We start from the raw sequence: 25,430 nt of genomic DNA on the forward strand, positions 1-25,430 counted from the left end.
AATGAAGAAAATGTATCTTTGGAAAAAATTGTGAGCCCAATTACAAAATGATTTTCATTGCTAGCTATTTTGAAATCTTATATTACTATTATTTGCTTTGATGTTTTTAATACTTAGTATATAGATGAATTTAGTATGCATGTTAAATATTTAGGTCACTTAATACTTAAAATAATAACTCAGGACAAATACAAATATATCAAATTTTGTATATGAGGTAATTGGAATAGAGAAAATTTAATTGATTTTTGTTAGCTGCAAAATTAGTAAATGAAAGAGCTAGGCTTAATGATATTCCCATACTTATAATCAACTAAAACTGCTGAAGGAAAAAACATGCCTAGGACTGAAAGATTGAAAATCCATACCAGACTGAAATAAAACCATCCCTATAGCTCTAGGGAATAAGCATGAAGGAGGCCATGTGTAAAGTTTACTGGAGCCATTGTTTCTCCCAAGGTCACACAGTAGCTGTAAAATATTGTAACATCTCTTATTTAAACGACTTCTTATCAATTGTATCCCCAGATTCACTGTTTCTCCCATCTGGGTTTGAGTTCCAGCTCTGCTTACAATCCAACTTCCTGGGAGGCAATGGTAATGGCTAAAGTACTTGAGTCCATGCCACCCATGTGGGAGACTTGACTTAAGTTCCTAGTTCCTGGTTTCAGCCAGGCCCAGCTCTGATTGTTATGGGTATTTGAGGAGTGGACCAGCAGATGAAAGATATTTTCTGTCTGTCTTTGACACTCTCTCTCTACCTTTTGAGTAAAATTAAAACAAATACATAAAAATTTAGATTTTAATTTAGATTATGTTTAAGTTTTAAATTACCTATCCAAAATTGATACATTATTATGTAGATCTTTCCTATCTGAGAATATAGGATTTCCTTTGTTCAGGGCATATTTTGTTCCTTATATTTAAATTTAGTCTTGACTTTTATTGATCTTTTAACTATCTATACTTCCATTATGTTTCCATTTTATTTTATTTTAATTTTTGGCATGCAGAGTTAGAGAGAGACAGAAAGAGAATTATAGACAATGAAAGAGAGACACAGAGAAAGGTCTTCCTTCCGTTGGTTCACTCCCCTAATGGCCGCCACGGCCGGCGCTGCACCAACCCAAAGCCAGCAGCCAGGTGCTTCTCCTGGTCTCCCATGCAGGTGCAGGGCCCAAGCACTTGGGCCATCCTCCACTGCCCTCCCAGGCCACAGCAGAGAGCTGGACTGGAAGAGGAGCAACTGGGAATAGTACCCGGCTCCCCAACCGGGACTAGAACCCGGAGTGCTGGCACCACAGGTGGAGGATTAGCCAAGTGAGCCACGGCACCGGCCTCCCATCTATTTATTGTTGTTATATAGAAAATCTATTTATGTCTGCCTATAAATAAATTTACTGAATATATTTACTAAATATGTTTATGGAATTCCTTGATTTTTAAAATTATTTTTCAGTTAACTGTCTTGCATATCTTAATTAATGATCATACCATCTACATGCAATAACTATTTCACATCAAGAGATATTAAGGAAATTTATGGAAGACAGTAGTAGTGGAGATCTAAAGAAGATATTAGCTATAAAGAGATAAAGATGAATTTGGTTTCATTTAACTGAAAAGGAGATGATTCCAATCTCTGAGATAAGTAAGACAAATACACTAAAGGTCAATTTTATAGGTGGAGAAAGAGATTGAAAGGTGATGGAGGTGATTGTGGATATGTTTGGTTTGAAGTAATCGTGGAATATCAAATTGGACATTGAATTTTTAGTCTAGTCTTTGGCTCTAAAAAACAAAGGTGAAAACAAAGTCTTGGGGAGCAAAGCATTGAAAGAGATGATGACAGAGGGAGATACTGTTGTGGACAGACTTTAAGATGCCTCCTATAACTCCTGCTTCCTGGTATTCATGTATTTGGGTTTTACTCTCCCTTTGAGTATGCTTAGGAGCTGTCACTTGCTTCTAACCAAAGGTGACTGAATGTATATGATTAAATTGCATAAGATTGTTACTTAAATTTGTAATTCTCTATCTTTGCTAAAAGAATCTCTCCATGCTTATTTTTTAAGAAGACATTTTCATGTTGAGGAGGAAGGCAACGATTGAGGGCAGCATTTAGGCAGCAAAACACTGGGGCCATCAGTACCAAGTACTTTAAGAAACTGAAGTATGCTTACGGTCATGTGAACTTGGAAGCAAATCCTTCTCCAGTCAAGCCTCAGATGAGACAGTAGTCCTGGTATACATCTTGATTATAGCCTTTTGGGAACATGAACTAGAAGACTGACATAAGCTGTGCTCAAACTCCTAACCCACAGAAACTGTGAAATCATAAATCTGTATTGTTTCAAGTCATTACATTTGTGACACTATTGCTATTCAACAATAGATAGCCAATAAAGCAACAATAAAAGAGAATGAAAGACTGGTATGGGAGAGATGGAAAACAAGTGTGGTATACCAGATGCCAAGGTAGGAGAGCATTTCAAGATGGGAAAAAAAGTAAACTGTGTCAAAAGAATGCAGTGAGTCCAAATAAGATAAGATTATATGGTACAAGAGAAAATAACTACTAGCAGGAAATATTAATATTAATAAGAAAGATTATTAATGTAGTTTTAGGAAGAGGCCTGATTAGAGTATGTCATAAGCTAGAAATTATAAATAGATATAAATACCAGGCCAAATGACACTTTTATAAAGGCTTTTTAAAAAACATGGCCTTGTTTTTTTCCCCAAAGAAATTTTTTATTTAAAGAGTACAAACTTTGTGTATATCATAAGTACAACTTTAGGAATATAGTGATTCTTCCCACCATATCCACCCTCACTCCCACACTCCCACCCTTCCTCCTCTTCCCTCTCCAATTCCCAGTCCCATTCTCCACTAAGATCCATTTTTGATTAACTTTAATTCTATACTGAGTAAAGAGTTCAACAATTTGCAAAAAAAAAAAAAAAACCAAAAACCAAAACACAAAACAAAACAAAATGTTCCTCAACAGTTGAGACAAGGGCTGTTCAAGGTCATTGCTTCTTGAAGTTAATTTCACTTTTTTTTAGAAACTTAATTAACTTTAAAGAAGTACCCAAGAATGAAACATCTTTTGCAAGCACTTATACATAATATAACTCTTTGAGTAAAGAGGTTCTGCATGGAAAGTTAGTGCCCAGTGATTCCTGTTGTTAATTTAACAATTAACACTCTTATATGCATGAGGTCAGTGACCACCCAAGGCTCTTGACATGAGCTGCCTAGACTATGAAAACCTTTTGAATCCACATACTCCTTCAGTATTTAGACAAAGCCATAAGAAAAGGGGAAGTTCTCTCCTCCATTCAGAGAAAAGCACATTCTTCTTTGGTGACCATTTCTTTCCACTGGGGTCTCACCCACAGGGGCCCTTCATGTAGAACATTTTTTTGCCACTGTGTCTTGGCTTTCCATGCCTGAAATGCTCTCATGGGCTTTTCAGTCAGACCAGAATGCCTTTAGGACTGATTCTGAGGTCAGAGTGCTACTTAAAGCGACTGTCATTCTAAGAACATGGCCTTATTTACAGCTAAGATTTCATATCATTAATTTCAGATCAGTTAGTTAAATTCAAATAGTACAGCTCAACCTAATTTTAATACATTATTATAACTATCTCACATATCATATTTTTAATATATTCAGGTATTAGGTAGTTTTAAAGGATTATTCTTATGTGATAAATGAAGTATTAGTGATTATTACAGCAACATATTACCAAATTTAAAATATGCTTGAAAGGCAATCTCTAGTTATGCTTACATATGAATATATATTGGGACAACTGAATAAAAATAAACAGATTACAGCAACTACATCATGTAAGAAGAGAGATAATGGTCATTTTATTGAATTAAATTACTGGTATTAACCATCTTAATAAGTTAAGAGTTTCATTGTAAAAGGAACGGCTTTATTCTATTAGGCACACTATGAATCAAAATTCTAGGTGCCTGTCTATTTCATAGATATAAACTATATGATTCATTTTTTTTGAAATTTTACATTGGAGTTGGAAAAATGCAATTAGATATATGTAGTGGTATATAATCATAAAATCACAACTATCTAGGGTGTATTATTCAAGGATTGATAGATTTTTCAATGGATTTGAATGAGATACAGTGTTTTTGAGGTAGTGATGTGAACAATGGTTTTGAGGAAAAAATAAAAATTATTTGGAGTATTAAAGAGATTAATCATTTTGACTAAATCTCTGTCATATATTGATATCTTTTGTTCATAACAGCACACTTAAGTGAGGATTGTTAGTCAACACTTGAAAGTATCCGGATTTATTATAAGCATTTTTTGTTACATTTATATTATCAAAAGCAAGAAAAACAAAACAAAAAGTTCTCCTTGGTATTTCAATGGCTTTTTCTGATTATATTTGACTTATCTAATCTAGAAAGTTATTCCTTTATACTAAAATTCATTGCAGACACAAAAAGATTTAAGATCGAGGAATCTATAGAGATGGAGAGAAATAAGAATTTTCAAACAAGCATCTTCTAAAAAGTTGGATGACCTTTTGACATGATATTTGCCAGCAATTTCTCCACAGTAATATTGGAAGTTGAGAAATAGCAATAGCTTTGAAAACTTTTATCCTGCTTTCTGAAGCTTGCTCTGATGTTCAAGCAAATTAAATTTCTCTTTGGTGGTTCCTCTGCTGTCATTTTTTTCATTGATAAAATATATAAGAGCTGAGCACTGGACATTAAACAGCATCCATTTAAAGAGTGATGTTCTGATCACAGTTTAAGGTTTGGGACGTTCATTTAAGAGGAGGGGATTTTTATTTTCTGCACCAATCCTTGCTATTACTTTTATATACTTCTACCTTGTATTGTATTGTAACTTATCTGTGATATGTTAAGCCAGACTTGCATCTCAGCCACTACACTGTCAGAAAACATGAGATTTCAAGGGAAAATATGTAGCATGTAATTGCTTTGAAGACCAGAACACAACTAGAAGAAACAAAGATACAGATGGAAACAACTAACAAGTATAAAGACAATTTCCTTTGAGCTGAATTGGGTAAGCAAGATTGAACTGAACAGTTTACTGTTCCACAGTGATGTATGGGCTTGATTGAAAAGCAACCAGTATGGAAGTCATTCCATTGAGGTTACAGTCGAGGGTCTGGCTTATTGAAGGACGCATTACTGAATAGCAACAGATAAAACTAGGATTAATTGTAATGTAGTTTTGCAGGTATTTATGTTTCAGAGTAAGGCATGTAAATAGACTAGTGGTTTCTTTACATGGAATCCAAATCTGTACTCCAAGGGAGGGAGGCTAAAAGAATTGGTGGACATTATTCTGATTTATACTTGTTTGTGGAATTAAAAGACTACAGGAAACAGGAACATTCACTCTACAGTTTCTGAAGCATTCAGTTGAGATGAAAAGCTCAGTTAAATAAACACCACTTGTTTAATTACAAACATCATATGTAGGCCCTGAACCTCATAAATCATGAAGCTTGAGACCCACTACCACTGATATTTTCTTGAATAAGATCTGATTTCTGTCTAGGATACACTAAGTACTTCATGAAATAGCAACTACTTATATCACCAACTCTTCAAGTCATTATGACATCGGCTCTAGACTTTATTTGTGTAAAGGTGAAGGCTATTTGGAATATATAAGTACTTGCATGGGGTTTACAATAAAAATGGTGCATTGATTCTGTAAGCCACTCCAACAACTGATTTAAAATGCTGAGGTTGGTCTGCAAAATCCTCTCTAAATTGGCAGGGGATGTGTTCTCCAAAAGCTGCATTTTTCCTCGTGAAGTCAAAGGGGAACTAAACGGAAAAGAAGAGCCTTGGCTAGGATAGGTTGGTGGAACTCTTGGGGTCTGAGTTCAGGGTTTCCTCCATGGGTCACATGGGAGCTGGGATCAGAGAGGAGGAGGCTGGCACTCTTGAGCTTTCCTTGTGTGAATGTAGTCCTAAATCCACTTCCAGATTCTGACACCTCCAGAGTGCAAGACATGTGCTGGGTGTCAGAGAGTATGGGAGGTAGCTGGCGTCAGCCTTTGACCTCCGTGCTTTCAAGACAACAAGAGTGACAGAGATGGTTTCTAGTTAGAGCTTTCTATCAGTTTTTGGATTATTTATCTACAGCTCCAAGTACCTAAGTATATTTTGTGTCTTTTACAGTCTTTGATAGAATTTAAAGTTATAATGATTTTGAGTGAAAGGCAGCCAAGAAACATTTGCTTTGCTTTGCTTTGCTTCCATAGTTTGGATTCCCCTGGTCCCACTCTGATCTACTTGAAGTCTGTGATAACTCTTATGCCTTCAGTGGTTCAAATCATAAGAATTTCTCTTTCTCAGGAAGCTAATACAAAGGGTCAGCCCTAACGAATTAGCACACACCTTGGCTCTACATTCTGAAACCTGTTTCCCTCTTGTCAGGGCTGGTTGATTGCTTTTGTGCTTGGTGGTTTGTTGTTATTGTTGTCTCTGGACTTTTGGTTTCCCTATCTGTCTCCCAAATTGTGCATTGAGATTTTTGCTGTAGCCTGGATCTTGTGGGTCTTCCCTCATACTGGAGGCTGCTGAGGGTGCCAGAACTTGAATCCTGAAGATCTGACCTTGCATCTGATAGGACAGAACTGTGGACAATCCCTTCTTATCAAAGCTGGTTCACTCAGCCAAAAGCTATGTGAGCATTAGTGTGTCAGGTGAACGAATGACTACAAGAAATACCAGGATATCAAGTTAAGGATTGCAGGGCTTGGAACCATTTTTCTGCCAAGTGCCATTTGGATATTTATTAAATAATTCATGAGTCATACAAAATTATCAACTTAAAATTAACTTGCTATAATTTATTGAACTTCAAGTCTTGCCTGCGGTTGCATTTTTAGAGCCAGACCAAATGATTTTGCAGGTCTTATAGAGCCAGCAGGCTGGATGTTCCCCAGCCATGCTACACCACTGCTAGATTTCAAAATATGTTGTCTAGGCAGGAAAAGACCCATAGCAGCTTCTGACCCCTGTTAAGGGGTCATCAGTACCTTAGGTTGAATGACTCCCAATCTTTGAGGTGTCATTTGTTTAGGGAAAGCATGAGCAGATGTTCTCATTGAAAAAAAAATTGGCAGTTCTTCAAATCCTTCCTATTTGCTCCTTTGATGAAAGCAGTACTGATTAATTATTAAGGGAAATAAGAACTGCACTCCCTTGTGCTCAAAATCAGTGATTTTCAAAGTGTACATACAATTATCTTGATTAATTGGGAAAATTTTTGCTTCTTAGTCCATACTAATCTTCTTTTAGATTTTATTTTTTTTATTTGTGAGGTAGAGTTACAGACGGGGCGTGGGAGAAATGGAGAGAAAGGTCTTCCATCTGTTGGTTCACTCCCCAAGTGGTTAAAATGGCTGGAGCTGAGATGACCCGAAGCCAAGAGCTTCTTCTGGGTATATTACATGGGATCAGGGACCCAAGCACTTGGGCCATCTTCTACTGCTTTCCCAGGCCATAAGCAGAGAGCTGGATTGGAAGAGGAGCAGCCGATACACGAACTGGCACACCTATGGGATGCTGTCACTGCAGGTGGAGACTTAGCCTACTATGCCACAGTGCTGGCCCCTAGTGCACACTAATTTAACTCAAACACTGTAGAAGCTTGCCTGAAATGCCATTTGTCACCTCATATTCTCCAAATACACATATTTGAGTTCTTCCGTGAACATAGGAAAACACACATGTACACACACACACACTCACACACCTCTTAGAGTTTTTATTTTTTATTTTAGTGTAGAATCTACTTTTATAAATCCAGTTCAATCTCCCAACTGCTAGTTTTGTTTTGTGTATGCTTTATTTAAAGAACTGGAAAGAATATCAGTATTTCAAACATAAAATAAGTGAATTTCATGAATACTTTCAGTGAATTCTGTCAGTTCTATAACCTTAAGAAGAAAGAAATAAAAAAAATATGGAAAATGAAACCTAGTTGACATACTTTAGAGTTTCATGGATTATAAGATGCAAAGATTTTAATGAATTTTTTAAAAACTGCACCAATCTTTAGTTATGGAAATAGTTTTTATTTCTTCCTTATGGATAAACACAAAAACAAAATGCTTTGTATTCCTAAAGGCAAATTGATTTCAGCATTTTTTCCTGGCATTGCCCTTTTATATTGTCAGGGAGCCCATGCAGATACACATATACATGATGGAAATGATAGTCATATAATCAGCACCTTACCCACTTGCTCCTTGTGAATAGCAGGCTTCCCTATGTTCTCCAATCTATGCTACATGTTTTGGAAATAAAAAATCCAATCAAACTAATTAGTCACCAAAAAATAGAAGGGACCCAATGAGTATTGTGGATATTTATGTTAGGTCCAGGCTGAAAATGAGAAAAAAATTAAACGAATCAAAGAATGGAAGAGGAAAAGAATGGAGGAGAGAAGAAAAGACAGAAGGACAGAGAGATAGGACAAAAGAGGAAGGGAGAGAAAGAGGAAGGAAGGAAAGACAGAAAGAAAGGTTGGTGGGAGAAGAAGAATTTAACTCAGAAAAAAATATAGACTAAAAAAAAGAAATGTGATGGCAGAAAAAAGTAAGAGGTAGATTGAGAATCATATTTTTGAAGTCCAGGATATTAAGAGCTTTACTGGCTATGTATATATAGGTAATGCTCAAAGGAGTAATTTTCATTCATAAAAAGAAACTCGGGGGGCAGGCATTGTGGCATGGTAGGTCAAACCACCGCTTGAGGTACCCACAACCAGTAATGGAGGGTTCCTTCAAGTCTCAGCTATTCCATGTATCTGATCCAGCTTCTGACTAATGTGCCTGGGAGGCAAAAGATGCTGGCCCAAGTGCTTCAGCCCCTGCCACCCATATGGGAGACCCAAATGGGGGTTCCTGGCTTCCAGCTTTAGCATGGCCCAGCCCTGACAATCGTGATCATGTGGGAAGTAAACCAGTGGATGGAATATCTCTCTCTGTCTCTCTCTCTCTCTCATTCTGACTTTCTGCCTCTCAAATAAATAAACAAATCTTGGAAAAAAAATTCAGAAACTCATTTGAATGACAGAGTTTGCTTACAAGGAGAAGTTCAGGTAAGGGAATAAAGACTGTAAGGGTACTTTAAAAGTTCATGGAAAATGGAATTGAAAGTCTCTTTTGGTACAAAAATGTTTGAAATTAATATATAGATTTTTCATAATACACATTTTCCATGAAATTCTAGAAGTTCCTTATATAGCATATCTTTGGTAGAAATTAGAATGGATTTTTTAAAACTTTTATTTAATAAATATAAATTTCCAACTTTTGGATTATAGTGGCTTTTTCCCCCCATAACCTCCCTCCCACCCTCAGCCATCCCATCTCCCACTCCCTCTTTCATCCCATTCTCCATCAAGATTCATTTTCAATCATCTTTATAAACAGAACATTTACTTAGTATTTACTAAGATTTCAACAGACTGCACCCACACACAAACACAAAGTATAAAGTACTGTTTGAGTACTAGTTATGCCGTTACTTCACATAGAACAACACATTAAGGACAGAGATCCTACATGGGGAGTAAGTGCACAGTGACTCCTGTTGTTGATTTAACAATTGACATGCTTATTCATGACGTCGGTGATCACCCAGGGCTCTTGTCATGAGCTGCCAAGGCTATGGAAGCCTCTTGAGTTCAACAACTCTGATCTTACTTAGACAAGGCCACAGTCAAAGTGGAAGTTCTCTCTTCCCTTCAGAGAAAGGTACCTCCTTCTTTGGTGGCCCGTTCTTTCCACTGGGATCTCACTCACAAAGATCTTTCATTTAGGTCATTTTTTTGCCAGAGTGTCTTGGCTTTCCATGCCTGAAATACTCTCATGGGCTCTTTAGCCAGATCTGAATGCCTTAAGGGCTGATAGGATGTATATTTCTAGAGAATAGTTCTCTTTATTCAATGGTGATATTTGTTTTTTCTTATTTTTATCCTGATATATCTATCTTCACTGGAGACATCTACAGCTCAAACTTCAGGATACCATGGAAAGGGATAGGTAATCATTTAATACATGTGTTTGCCATGATGTAAGTTTAGCTTCCTCCAAATTTTAACTCTTTGATAATAATCCTAGTGCAAGTCGTTTATTTCAGATGTGATCTCAGAAAGCACTCTAATAGAATGAGGAATTGAAACTAGGAGGAAGAAAGGACACTAAATCTTGCATTAATGAGCAGGTTAAAGCTGTGGGAAAATAAATCTTGGAATTTTTCCATGGAGGTGTCAGGATACGTGAATATATATATTCACCAACCCCTATCCATCATTGGTTGAGGCTCTGGGGCATTCACTACCCTCCAAATCTTTCAGGATTCTAACATCCAGAGAATAGACACAGGAATCCATAGACAATAACGGGGACATGAGTTTAAAGCAGCAACTTCTGCAGTAACTATGTACTACTCTATACACTTGCATATACATTCTTTTTAAGGTTGCTGTTAGGTTTAAATAATTCAGGGTTCTGGCCATTTGTAACCTCTGGAAGTAGACTGAGATCAACCTCAAGGTTGATTTATTGAAGCAAAGAGGTAGCGACAGTTTGCAAAGAGACTGCATGCAGGGTGGGCATAGGGCTGGCCTTTTATCTGGTAACTTGGCACCAGAGGCTCTCCAGAAGCCTTGGAGGACTTTTGCTTATCTAGTTTTGTTAGCCTTCTTGCAGGTGGCTAGAGAGAGAGAGATATCATGAGCAGATCTCCCATGGTGTGTGTGTGTGTGTGTGTGTGTGTGTGACAGAGAGAGAGAGAGACAAAGAGAGAGAGAGAGAGAGAGAGAGAGAGAGAGAGAGAGAGATTCTTGTGAGCCATATTGTCCTTTAGTTACATTTTAGAGTGCATCTATAATCAGTGGCTTATTTCAAATCATAATTTCTTTTTACATCACTTGTTTAAGTCTCTGCCAGATAGAATGATTCTGTTACAATCCAAAAGAACGTGGTCTCCAAAAGGCCAATATTTTGTTTTTTTCCCCACTATTTCTATCAACCACCGCTCCTAGTTTATATTAATTGTTCAGTAAATGTTTGAGTGAATGAATGTCTTTGCCACAAAAACAAAAGCCAAAATCAATATAACTGAAACGTGAAAATATGTCATTTCAGAACACATGAATAGCCTTCACAGTTGACAGCTGTGATTTCTTTCCGAGTAGTCCAACTGGATCTATTCTCTACTAATGGGTGGCTTCATTCACAGACAAGGAACAGTATCACTTATTCAAATTCAGCCCTCTTATCTGAAGCGAGTCAGAGAAAATGAAAGTGGAGAGCTGTTCTGAAGAAAAAAATACTTCAAAAGATTGTAGAAGAGCTTGCCCAGAACTACTCAGACATACTGTCCTTTATGGCTTAGTGTTTTAAACAGCATTACATGTTTGTTTCTCTCTTTTTTAAAAAACCTGTTAAATTTATTTATTTACTTATTTGAAGACAGAGTGATAGAGATAGGGAGACACACACATACACAGATTTTCCATTGCTGGTCTCATTCTCCATTCTCCAAATGCCCATAACAATCAAGGCTGCTCCAGGTTAAAGCCAGGGACCAGGAATCCTATCTGGGTCTTCCTTATGTTTGGCAGTAACCCAAGTACTTGGGACATCATCCACTGCCTTCATCAGCAAGAAGCTGGATGGGAAGCAGAGTAGCCAAGACATGGGACCTGCTCTCCAATACCCATGCACCATAACACAAGCCATTGTGTGTCTATTTCTAAAACTGACCTTGACAAAGAAGACAGGGTTAGCCTTTCACTAATTAGCCCACAAGTGTGGTCAAACTCTGCTAAGGTATGTGGGAGACATCCTGACCACTGGATTCCTAAGCAGAATTGGAGCTTTCTTTGTAATAAGGGAGGAGAAATAGAGGTTGAATAGCCATGCATTTATTGGATAAGCAAGCAATAGCACCTACTGCTACATATTCTTGCTCCTAAATACTGACAGGCTGTAAATCCATGCAAAATAATAATTGAAAAACTCTGTTGTTGATGATGATGATTGATTTTAGACCTTGCTCAAGTTCCAGGAGGTAACTTTGGGTAATTTGCCATCATTTCACCATATACCACATGCATGTATGAGTTTTGCTGGAGATGGGCTTTTCCTTTTTTGGCCATATGGAAAAGTGAAAATGGGCTGAAAATTACTATCTTTCCCTTGACAAGTTAATTAAGCCTCATAATCAGTCACAGTCATTTGAACAGCATGGTTGCTGGAATGAGAATTAGTAGGATACCACAATGGACAAACAGGGCACATTTTGTAGAAGGAAACCTCTTTGACAAATCCATAAATGTTGTGAAAATATGATGAAAGAAAATCATGTTTTAAAAGAGAAAATGCAACTTAGTTATCAGCCAGGCAATGAAACAGATGTTAAGGACATTTATTAAAAATCCACAAAATGTAATTGGGTACTTTAAATATTAAACTCTTTCCATATTATGTTATGTTATTTTACATTTATTTTCCGGGTTGACTATGAATTTCTTGAGTATAAATATCATTTTATCTTTTTCTCTAAGTACATTGTTTGTCATACAAATGTTTGTTGGATTAAATGAAATAACTCATTTTATAAACCAAGCTAAATTATTTATAAGATTCTACATATGTTTTCAAAATCTCACGAAAAAGTTTAGCTACCTATAATGACTAACATTGATATTTCCCTAATAATTTTCACTGCTTATCTTCCAAAGATTGTTTTATGGGTAATGAAGTTGTGGAAGATGAAAATGATATTTCCCTAAGATAATGTTTTACATATATTTGCATGAAATAAATTTATTCATAATCTATATTAATTTCATAGATACATGGTAAAATATTGCTAGAAATGATCAATTTTTATAACTATGTCTAGGCATTCCACAAACTAAAACTAAATAAACTGTTAGCCAAACATTTTATTGCTTCTATACTTATCCATATAGATATAAATTTTACTAGACTGCAATATACTTAACATTTGCTTTCTGTTTTTCATGAAATAAACATTTGGTTGCAGAAAAGTCAATATTGCTATGGATTTTTATAACAATCATTTTTAGTGCCTTCCTGAAATGTAATAGGATTGTTATTGGATGATTTAAATAGCTATGTTCCTGCTGTTGTATACTGAGGGCTTTTCCCCAATTTTATGCTGCTATATCAACATCCCAAGGAACATGTTCTCACAATCTTCCACAGGATAAATTCCCTAATACAAATTTACTGTGTGAGTGGATGGGTATTTTTTAAAATTTATTTATTTATATAAAGGGAACTGATTTCATGTATTTTATATATACAGTTGTAAGATTATTTTTAGAATGATTTTATTATTCCCAAATAGGGGCCCAAAGAGTGGCTAAATTTCCTAGACACTTGATGTTGGACAAGAATCACTTGAGATATCCATTAGCCTTAGCTTCCACATCTATTGTAAATAGAATGACAAACTTTGAGCTTTCTGGTGATGAGACTCTGATTGCAAAACTGAACCAAAACAAAACTGCGAAATATTGTTCAAGCTAAAGTGAAGAGAAAAATGAATGGAGTTTTAGGAAAACAAAAACAGCAAACACAGTTTCACCTCAATTCAAACCAAAATATGAGAAGTCTTTTGAGACCAAAGTTCTTACATCTCACCATCTCCCATTTATTTATTTATAACTTTGCCCTTTCTTTTTCTGTGTCTTGTTCTCTCTGCAAGTCCCTTCCTTTTCTTGACTACAGTCCCTCATGGTTAAATGCAAATGAGGTTATTCAGTCCCTGAGGTTACATGACCTTCTATGAGTAATGTTTGTACATAACAAACAATTCTGTCTTCAAATTCCCAGAGGATAGAAACTGTGTCCTGGCTTGGATGAGATGCTTGTTCAGTCATAACTAGTGGAAGAAGTTACATGTCATTTGAGATTCCCACTTCTGCTTATGTGCTGCAGTTGGAAATTCTCTGAAAAAGATAGCCAGGCTTACAGGCGTCTCCAAATATATTACAGCTTTCGAAAGCACATTATATTTGACAAAATGAAATTCATTTATCATTTTTCATCAGTATTACCACTAATAATACTATCAATATTATGTATTCTATCCATCAATAATGTTTTACTATATTTAATTTGCTGGATATAGTGCTATATACTTGTGCAATCAAAGATTAGTAAGACATAGTCCCTTACATCTCCATCCATTTAACCTGGGAGCTTACAAGAAATGCAGAATCTGCTCAATAAGAATCTACACCTTGTCCAGATCCTCAAAAGCTTCTGTAAGTACTATGCCTACATTATGTACCATTGCCCTGGATGTTCAGACATATGAGGTATTTAATTCCTGATCTGTCTCTAATTCAATTTGTTCAGTTCTACATCTACTTATAGTCAATACCAAGCTGCTAGCTGTCAGTGTTGTTAGACCACAGGAAAATTTTCTCCTTTGTAATTACTCAGTACTTAAAGTACAGATTTTTTTTTCTCTTGGTTGCATGAAGTTCATCAACTATATTTTTGCATATTTCTTCCTTTTCATTGTTAATTGCTCTTATAATTGTAATTGTACAATAATGTCTAGAAATCCAATCCACCTGTGTTACTCCTTTAAGTAACTCTCTCCCATTAGAACTGTTGTAAAAGTTTTCAAGTGGAGGGAAAATATTTTGAAATTAGTGCTTCCTTGGAATTCTTTCTCCATAATTCAACTACTTTTATATTCATGTCATTTTCATTTCTTTCACAGTAAACAGAAAATATATATCTATGATTCCCTATATGCTTGCAATAGTTAGAAGTTTGCTGTTTAATTCTTTCCTAGCTACCACATATAGATCACACATATATAATTTAATGTGGATTTTTAAGAAAAATAGAATATTTCTTTAACTTGATACTTATTATGCTATTTATTATATTTTTTGTTCTGTAATGTGCTTCTTTCTCTCATGGTTACTTGATGTAAATAAATATATGTCTCAAGAATGTCTGTAAAATAAAGAAATTGGACTAAGTAATATATTGAGTTAATTTCAACATTAAATACCGCTAGTGGGGTGTTATGCAGTTGGTTCTGGGAGTGTAAAAACTACTTATAGGCTTTATGCAAGTATAGCTGCCAAGGCAAAATGCTTATATTGGGATGACATTAATAGGATTAGCAAGGATATTCCTTCTTCTGTCCTTCTACCTTCCAATATTTTCTGGTGCCTTCTCTGGCATAAGGTAAATGCTTGCAGCACAGTCTCTTCTCCAGCACCTTTTCAAACATTAAAGGGTAGATTTGAAACAGAAAGTGCTAGGTAAATGACTACAAGAATCCTTGGCTTTGTATACACAACATTAAAGCACAAACTATATGACATACTTGAAATTTCATGTAACAGTAATAATAAGTTACTCATACTTTGGTTAACAAAATGTATCAGTGCTTTGATAGGAGACAGTCAGTTCTTTCCCAACGGGAAGGTACAAAGTCCCAAATGATGCAGTATATGTCTTTTTCTAGTTCAATCACAATGTCTTCTGAATGCTCTGAAACCTGAAGACCAGATAATAAAATTAATTATACCTCAATTCCTTATACAAAATAATAATTGAAGGGCAAACATTGTGGCACAGAGGTTTAAGCCACTGGTTGTGACAGTGGCATCCTACATCCAAGTACCAGTTTGAGTTCTGACTGCTTTGCTTCTGATTCAGCTTCCTACTAATTCATTCTAGGAGTCAGCAAATGATGGCCCAAGTACTTGATTGAGTTCTGGCCACTCATGTAAGAGACCCAAGTGGAGTTCCTGGGTCCTGGCTTAAGTCTAGCCCAATCGTAGCTGTTGTAGGCATTTGGAGAGTGAACCAGTAGATGGAAGATCTCTCTCTTTCTGCCTTTGGAGAAATAATTTTTATAAATATTTATTTATTTATTTATTTATTTATTTGAAGGCAGAGTTACTGAGAGGCAGAGGTGGAGACAGAGAGGTTTTCCATCAGCTGGCTCACTCCTCAAATGGCAGCAACAGCGGGAGCTGGGCTGATCTGAAGCCAGGAGCCAGCTGGATCAGAAGTGGAGCAGCAAGGACATGAATCAGTGCCCATATGTGATGCCAGTATTGTAAGCGTTGGCTTTATCCACTATGCCACAGCACTGGCCCCTGGATAAACATTTTAATAGATCTTTTAAAAAGTAGTAATTGAGCAGGATAATGAATGAAAAATAAATTAAATAATATGTACCTATGAAGTAGGCAGGCATACAGGTTAAAATCGATTAGGTTTGTGAGCTGAAAGACCATGCCTTTGCCATGCCCCTGTGTGACCTCACACTCTAACTGATACCTTCGCCATGCCCCTGTGTGACCTCATGCCCCTACCTCGCGACACCTGAGTGTCCACTGGCCAATCAGGTTAATTAACCACTCCCCTTTGAGAGTGGATTAAAGTCCTGGGACATGGTGTATCCTCTCTCTTCTTTACCCTGGCCTCTTGCAAGGAGGGGGCCTTGGCAGCTATACTTGCATATAGCCTTTAAGTAGTTTTTACACTCCCAGAACCAACTGCATAACACCCCACTAGCGGTGTTTAATGTTGTTGAAATTAACTCAATATATTACTTAGTCCAATTTCTTTATTATACAGATATTCTTGAGACATATATTTATTTACATCAAGTAACCGTGAGAGAAAGCACATTAAATAACACCCGTCACCCACCCTAGGCTTCCTGGCCTAGATGCTCCTTCACGTGGCTGGTTCGAGGTGCTCAGTATGAACCCAGATTTACCTCTCTCTCTTAGATAAAGCTCTCACTCTCCTATGCATCTTTCGCACTAAATAAAAGCCTAAAATGTACCATGCTGCCTCCTTTATTTAAGCCGGCATTTAGAATTCTTCTCTAAATATTAGACAAGAACCCTCTTGGGCTTATTAATATTGGGGATTTATTAGTAAGCATATGGTGATATCGTATGGCACCCCAAATTCCGGTAACGTAAGCGGCACCCCGGATGGCACCTCTGGGGAACTTCAAGGGGTCACATATTTGTATATATTTTAGGGGGCCATTTCCGATATCATATGGTGACCCAGATGGGACTTCTGGAGGAACTTTAAGGGGCCACATTTTCATATATATTTTAGGGGGTCATTTCTGATATCACCTGTACAATCACACTTAACAGTCAAGAAACAAAATATGCTTATCAGATGGGTTATCATCAGACAATATCAAGGTTGATATTGATTGTTTTATATATTCATTTATTTATTTAAAAGGCAGAGAAGGAAAGAGAGAGAGAAAGGAGAGAGAGGAAGAGAAAGAGAAAGTTATCTTTCATCTGTTGGTTCACTCCCCATGTTACAGGAGAAATGGAGGCAGAGAAAATACTACCCTGGTTCTTTTTCTCACATGGAAGAATCTCCAAGAGGACAAGGCAGAGAGAAAGCATTTAAAAGTATTTAAAAGCAAGATTTATTAGAGTCAGAGACCTCAATCCAGAGTGGCATGGAGGATGTTTCCAAGAGAGGAAAAACCTGGTGATTCTGGGGATTTAAGCACAATTTTGGGGAAGAAAAAACTTATCAGCTTGACATTCAGTTGCAAGGCAGGGGCAAAACCCATCAAAAAACCTGATTTGCAATCTTTTTGCCCTCTCTGGCTTGCTCATGATAAAACAAAAGAGCCATTAGAAGCGTGGGATACCTAATTTGTTTTACAGTAAACCAAGCTCAGAAGGGTGGAGTTGTTACTGGTGAATGGCAGGGTTCTTGTCTTTGTGCAAGAAAGAATTCAGGCGTGAGACAGAGTAGTGGAAAATAAAATAGTAAGGTTTATTAGGGAAGGGACGTCCATAAGAATGGATGGGCACCTCTCCAGACAGGACCTGAGAAGGAGTGCCCAGTCGCTCAGACTGGGGGAGAGCGAGATTACATGGTTGAGTGGAATGCACCTGGCCAGGTCAGGCGGGCAGCTCAGCATGGAGGCAGAGGACTGGGCATGCGGTATGGTTGAGGCCCGGGGTATTTAAGGGCATGGCTCTTGCCTCCCCACCTCTGCTCCTCTTGGAACAAAGGACTTCTTGGATGTAAATAGAAAAACTCCTATCTGAGTTTTCCTCCTGAAGTTATCAGACAGCTAGTGCTGCCCTGCCTTAGAGGAGCCTTAGAGGAAGGATGGTTATCAGGTAGAAGGGGCTGGGCGTTTGAAGTGCAGATACTGGGCTGCCCCTGAAACATTATCAGGATGACTTTGAGATGCATACGCTGGACCCAAATGTCTCCTTAGACCTTTGTCACACATACATAAGCTCATATCTGACTTCCTACCTAACAGAGTCACCACTCCCTTGCTGTTCTCATAAGACTGGAGATTCCGAAGGAATTTGGGCAGGCACTTTTGATCTTGCTAAAGATAACTTTTGGGGGAAGAAAGCATTTTGCACCCTAAATTCCACTGGGGCCAACCTGACTGCTTATTAACCTGTCTGCCTCTATACACCCAAATATCCAAAATAGCCAGTCTGAGTCAGGCTGAAGTCAAGACCCTGGGACTCCATCAGGTTCTCCCACATTAGTGACAGGGTGAAAAACCTGAGGGACCCTTACTCTGGTGTTTGGTGTGCTTTATGGCGAGTGTGGCTAAGAGCTAATTGCAGATCTCTTGCTTCTGTACACATCAGCTTTGCTTGCTAACGCTTGGGGGTAAAAATGTTGCCAAACTAAAAACAAGGAACTAAGCCTGAGAACAAGGAACTGGGCCCGATCCCAGGCAGGTTTCACAGATGTGCTTCCCAGATGTTCCACTGAGATTAACGGGCAGAACATTCATTCTGAGAAAATAGCCCCCTTACCCCTGCCCGGGGCAGCCACTCCCCATCTAAAAGGACCCAATGAGTACCCATGGTAACCTTTAAACTAGCCAATCAAGCCAAACCCCGCAAAATATGTTAATCCTGTGGTTTTTGCCTTTAAAAGATGCTTGTAGATTTTACATTCTTCTCAGCAGTGCAGGGAACCTTCTCTAGGATTGACCACATACTAGGCCATAAAGCAAATCTCAGCAAATTTAAAAGAATTAGAATCATACCATGCAGCTTCTCAGACCACAGTGGAATGAAGGTGGAAATTAGCAACTCAGGAATCCCTAGAAAGCATGCAAACACATGGAGAATGAACAACATGCTCCTGAATGAAAAATGGGTCATAGAAGAAATCAAAAGAGAAATCAAAAATTTTATGGAAGTAAATGAGGATAACAACACAACATATGAAAACTTATGGGATACGGCAAAAGCAGTGTTGAGAGGAAAGTTTATATCAATAGGTGCCTATATCAAGAAATTGGAAAGGCACCAAATAAATGAGCTTTCAATGCATCTCAAGGATCTAGAAAAACTGCAGCAAACCAGACCCAAATCTAGTAGGAGAAGAGAAATAATTAAAATCAGAGAAGAAATCAACAGGACTGAATCCAAAAAAAATTGCAAAAAATCAGCCAAGCGAAGAGCTGGTTTTGGCTCAACTAACTAAAAAAAGAAAAGACCCAAATCAATAAAATCAGAGATGAAAAAGGAAATGTAACAACAGACACCACAGAAATAAAAAGAATCATCAGGATTATTACAAAGAGTTGTATGCCAAAAAACAGGGAAATCTATCAGAAATGGACAGATTCCTGGACACATGCAATCTACCTAAATTGAACCAGGAAGACATAGAAAACCTAAATAGGTCCATAACTGACACAGAAATTGAAACAGTAATAATGACCCTCCCAACAAAGAAAAGCCCAGGGCCAGATGGATTCACTGCTGAATTCTACCAGACATTTAAAGAAGAATTAACTCCATTTCTTCTCAAACTATTCAGAACAGTTGAAAAAGATGGAATCCTCCCAAATTCTTTCTATGAAGCCAGCATCACCTTAATTCCTAAGCCAGAGAAACATGCAGCATTGAAACAGAATTACAGACCAATATCCCTGATGAACATAGATGCAAAAATCCTCAATAAAATTCTGGCCAATAGAATGCAACAACACATCAGAAAGATCATCCACCCAGACCAAGTGGGATTTATCCCTGGTATGTAGGGATGGTTCAATGTTCGCAAAACAATCACGTGATACACCACATTAACAGACTGCAGAAGAAAAACCATATGATTCTCTCAATAGATGCAGAGAAAGCATTTGATAAAATACAACATGCTTTCATGATGAAAACCCTAAGCAAACTGGGTATAGAAGGAACATTCCTCAATACAATCAAAGCAATTTATGAAAAACCCACGGCAAGCATCCTATTGAATAGGGAAAAGTTGGAAGCATTTCCACTGAGATCTGGTACCAGACAGGGATGCCCACTCTCACCACTGCTATTCAATATAGTTCTGGAAGTTTTAGCAAGAGCTATTAGGCAAGAAAAAAGAAATTAAAGGGATACAAATTGGGAAGGAAGAACTCAAACTATCCCTCTTTGCAGATGATATGATTATTTAGGGGATCCAAAGAACTCTACTAAGAGACTATTGGAACTCATCGAAGAGTTTGGCAAAGTAGCAGGATATAAAATCAATGCACAAAAATCAACAGCCTTTGTATACACAGGCAATGCCACGGCTGAGGAAGAACTGCTAAGATCAATCCCATTCACAATAGCCACAAAAACAATCAAATACCTTGGAATAAACTTAACCAAGGACGTTAAAGATCTCTACGATGAAAATTACAAAACCTTGCCGGCGCCGTGGCTCAACAGGCTAATCCTCCGCCTTGCGGCGCCGGCACACCGGGTTCTAGTCCCGGTCGGGGCACCGATCCTGTCCCGGTTGCCCCTCTTCCAGGCCAGCTCTCTGCTGTGGCCAGGGAGTGCAGTGGAGGATAGCCCAAGTGTTTGGGCTCTGCACCCCATGGGAGACCAGGAGAAGCACCTGGCTCCTGCCATCGGAACAGCGCGGTGCGCCGGCCGCAGCGCGCTACCGCGGCGGCCATTGGAGGGTGAACCAACGGCAAGGGAAGACCTTTCTCTCTGTCTCTCTCTCTCTCACTGTCCACTCTGCCTGTCAAAAATAAAAAAATAAAAAAAAAGAAAATTACAAAACCTTAAAGAAAGAAATAGAAGAGGATACCAAAAAATGGAGAAATCTTCCATGCTCATGGATTGGAAGAATCAATATCATCAAAATGTCCATTCTCCCAAAAGCAATTTACAGATTCAATGCAATACCAATCAAGATACCGAAGATATTCTTCTCAGATCTGGAAAAAATGATGCTGAAATTCATATGGAGGCACAGGAAACCTCGAATTGCTAAAGGAATCTTGTACAGTAAAAACAAGGCTGGAGGCATCACAATACCAGATTTCAGGACATACTATGGGGCAGTTGTTATCAAAAAGCATGGTACTGGTACAGAAACAAATGGATAGACCAATGGAACAGAATAGAAACACCAGAAATCAATCGAAACATCTACAGCCAACTCATATTTGATCAAGGATCCAAAACCAATCCCTGGAGTAAGGACAGTCTATTCAATAAATGGTGCTGGGAAAATTGGATTTCCACATGCAGAATCATGAAGCAAGAGCCCTACCTTTCACCTTACACAAAAATTCACTCAAAATGGATTAAAGACTTAAATCTACGACCTGACACCACCAAATTATTAGAGAGCATTGGAGAAACCCTGCAAGATATTGGGACCGGCAAAGACTTCCTAGAAAAGACCCGGCAGGCTCAGGCAGTCAAAGCCAAAATTAACTATTGGGATTGCATCAAATTGAGAAGTTTCTGTACTGCAAAAGAAATAGTCAGGAGAGTGAAGTGGCAACCGACAGAATGGGAAAAAATATTTGCAAACTATGCCACAGATGAAGGGGTGATAACCAGAATCTATAAAGAACTCAAGAAACTCAACAACATCAAAACAAACAACCCACTTAAGAGATGGGCCAAGGACCTCAATAGACATTTTTCAAAAGAGGACATCCAAATGGCCAACAGAAACATGAAGAAATGTTCAAGATCACTAGCAATCAGGGAAATGCAAATCAAAACCACAATGAGATTCCACCTCACCCCGGTTAGAATGGCGCACATTCAGGAATCTACCCAGAACAGATGCTGGAGAGGATGTAAAAAAGGGACACTAAGCCACTGTTGGTGGGAATGCAAACTGGTTAAGCCACTATGGAAGTCAGTCTGGAGATTCCTCAGTAACCTGAATATCACCCTACCATACAACCCAGCCATCCCACTCCTTGGAATTTAACCAAAGGAAATTAAATTGGCAAACAAAAAAGTGGCCTGCACCTTAATGTTTATTGCAGCTCAGTTTACAATAGCTAAGACCTGGAATCGACCCAAATGCCCATCAACAGTAGACTGGATAAAGAAATTATGGGACATGTACTCTATAGAATACTATACAGCAGTCAAAAACAATGAAATCCGGTAATTTGCAACAAGATGGAGGAATCTGGAAAACATCATGCTGAGTGAATTAAGCCAGTCCCAAAGGGACAAATATCATATATTCTCCCTGATTGGCGACAACTAACTAAGCTCCAAAGGGGAAACCTGTTGAAGTGAAATGGACACTATGAGAAACAATGACTTGATCAGCTCTTGTGCTGACTGCTGATGTACAATTTAATACTTCATCCATTTTAGTATTTTTTTCTCTGTTTTGTTCTAGTACTATTGGTTGAACTCTGTAATTAACACACAATTATTCTTAGGTGTTTAAAGCTTAACTGAAAAGTGATCCCTGTTAAATATAAGAGTGGGAATAAGAGATGGAGGAGATGTACAATTTGGGACATGCTCAATCGGACTTGCCCCAAATGGTGGAGTTAGAAATGTGCCAGGGGATTCCAATACAATCCCATCAGGGTGGCATGTACCAATGCCATCTCACTAGTCCAAGTGATCAATTTTAGTTCATAAATGATCACACTGATAGGTCTAAGAGTCAAAGGGATCACACAAAGAAGACTAGTTTCTGCTAACATTAACTGATAGAATCAAAAAGGGAGAGAAAGATCCAACATGGGAAGTGGGATACACAGCAGATCATAGAATGGCAGATATCCTAAACAGCACTCTGACCTCAGAATCAGCCCTTAAGGCATTAGGATCTGGCTGAAGAGCCCATGAGAGTATCGTAGGCATGGAAAGTCTAGACACTGTAGCAAAACAAAAAACGAAGAAGAAGAAGACGACCTAAATGAAAGATCTCTGCGAGTGAGATCCCAGTGGAAAGAACGGGGCCATCAAAGAAGGAGGTACCTTTCTCTGAAGGGAGGAGAGAACTTCCACTTTGACTATGACCTTGTCTAAATATGATCAGAGTCGGTGAACTCAAAAGGCCTCCATAGCCTTGGAAACTCATGACTAGAGCCTAGGGAGATTACTGACGCCATAAACAAGAGTGTCATTTTGTTAAGTCAACAACAGGAGTCACTGTGTACTTACTTCTCATGTGGGATCTGTCCTTAAATTAGAGACCAATGTGAAGTAATGCTATAACTAGTACTGAAACAGTATTCTACACTTTGTGTTTCTGTGTGAGTACAAACTGATGAAATCTTTACTTAATATATACTAAATCAATCTTCTCTGTATAAAGATAATTGAAAATGGATCTTGATGTGAATGGAATGGGAGAGGGAGCAGGAGATGGGAGGGGTGTGAGGGGGAGGGAAATTGTGGTGGGGGGGGAAGCCATTGTAATCCATAAACTGTATGTTGGAAATTTATTTTTACTAAATAAAAAATTAAAAAAACAAAAAAACAAAAATGATGCTTGTAACTGCTGCTCGGGGCTTCTCTTCGCCTCTGATGACAGGGAGCCCGTTTGCACAAATGCTTAATAAAAATACTCTTGCTTTTGCATCTACCGGTCTGGAGTTTGGGTCTTTGGGTGACCACCCGAGCACATTGGAATCCCAAACTTGGGGTCTATCAAGGGAACCAAGGGAACCATCATCTGCTGCTTTCTCAGGCTCCTTAGAAAGAAGCTGGATCAGAAGCAGCTCCTCTCTCTCTCTCTCTCTCTCTCTCTCTCTCTCTCTCTCTCTCCTTCTCTCTGTTACACTCTCCTTCTCCCTTTTCTCCTTCTTCACCCATTCCCTCCAGTCTGCTGGGTTTTCTCCAATAAACCCTTTCCCTTACTCCAGTGTTTGGTGTGTTTTGTGGCGAACTTACAGCCTATGCTTTTTCACCATGTAGCAGCAACTCCATTTTTTTCTGGAATTTCAGAAAAGTTACCCCTTTATTTGCCCATTGATTCAGATGCATATCCCAAATGTCTATATACTTTTCCAAAAGATATCTTGTTAATTCCTGTTCATCTGACTCAGTCAGTCTGATATTATCAATATTGTGGATTGCTTTAATATTCTGAGGCACATCATTATGAACATCTCTATCAATCCCTTTATGACAGAAAGTAGGCTCATTGACATAGCTCTGTAAGAATGCAGTAAAAATGAACTTCTGCTGCTACTCCTTGGAAATTGGTATAGAGATAAAAGCACTTGCCAAATCAATAATTATGTACCCTTGTAGGAGCTGTGTTGATTTGTTCCAGTAATCAGATACCACAGCTGTAAGAGCAGCTGTAATTAAATCACCATCTGATTAAGTTTACAATAATTCACACTCAGTCTCCAAGATATGCACAGGACAAACAAGTGAGATAAATTAAATATACATTTTTCAGCGCTTTGATGGTAGGATTCAAACAGCAGTTTCCTCCAGGAATCAGAAATTCTTTAGGTTTCTTTTCCTGATGGGGAAAGGAAGTCAGGGGTCCTATATTTAGATCTTTCTATTATAACTGTCATACATGGTTCAGGGGGCAATTACACATTCAAGAATGTGTGGGAAAATAATCACAGGATGAAGTTTGCTCTAATGGCCCTATGAGAGTAAGTTAGGCAAAATCTACTCTTATCACCTGTCAACAATGTTTGCACTTAATAGGCAAGAGTGACATTTTTGGTCCCCAGAAATTATTGTCAATTCATATCAATGTGTAGCAATTTGAAATATATGGGTATTTCCTTTTATTCCCAGTGTGCAATGATCTTTATAAATAAATTTAGATCATGTTTGGGAAACAAAGAAATATTCACATCCTTGTAGGGCTCTTCCTCAAGGAGCACTGGGACTTTGAACTGGTTTAAGTCCAAAAACTGAGTGACTTTCCATTTGGGCTACTGGCAAGCACAGTTTCTAACTATAAGACCTGTACAGCATTTCCTGTTACAGAGATGAAGAAATATTTTATAGACTATTATCTATAAAATTTATTTGATTAATGAGCTACTGTCAAATGTTCCATAGA

This window comes from Lepus europaeus, chromosome X, assembly GCF_033115175.1.
Source record: "Lepus europaeus isolate LE1 chromosome X, mLepTim1.pri, whole genome shotgun sequence".
Classification (NCBI taxonomy): Eukaryota; Metazoa; Chordata; class Mammalia; order Lagomorpha; family Leporidae; genus Lepus; species Lepus europaeus.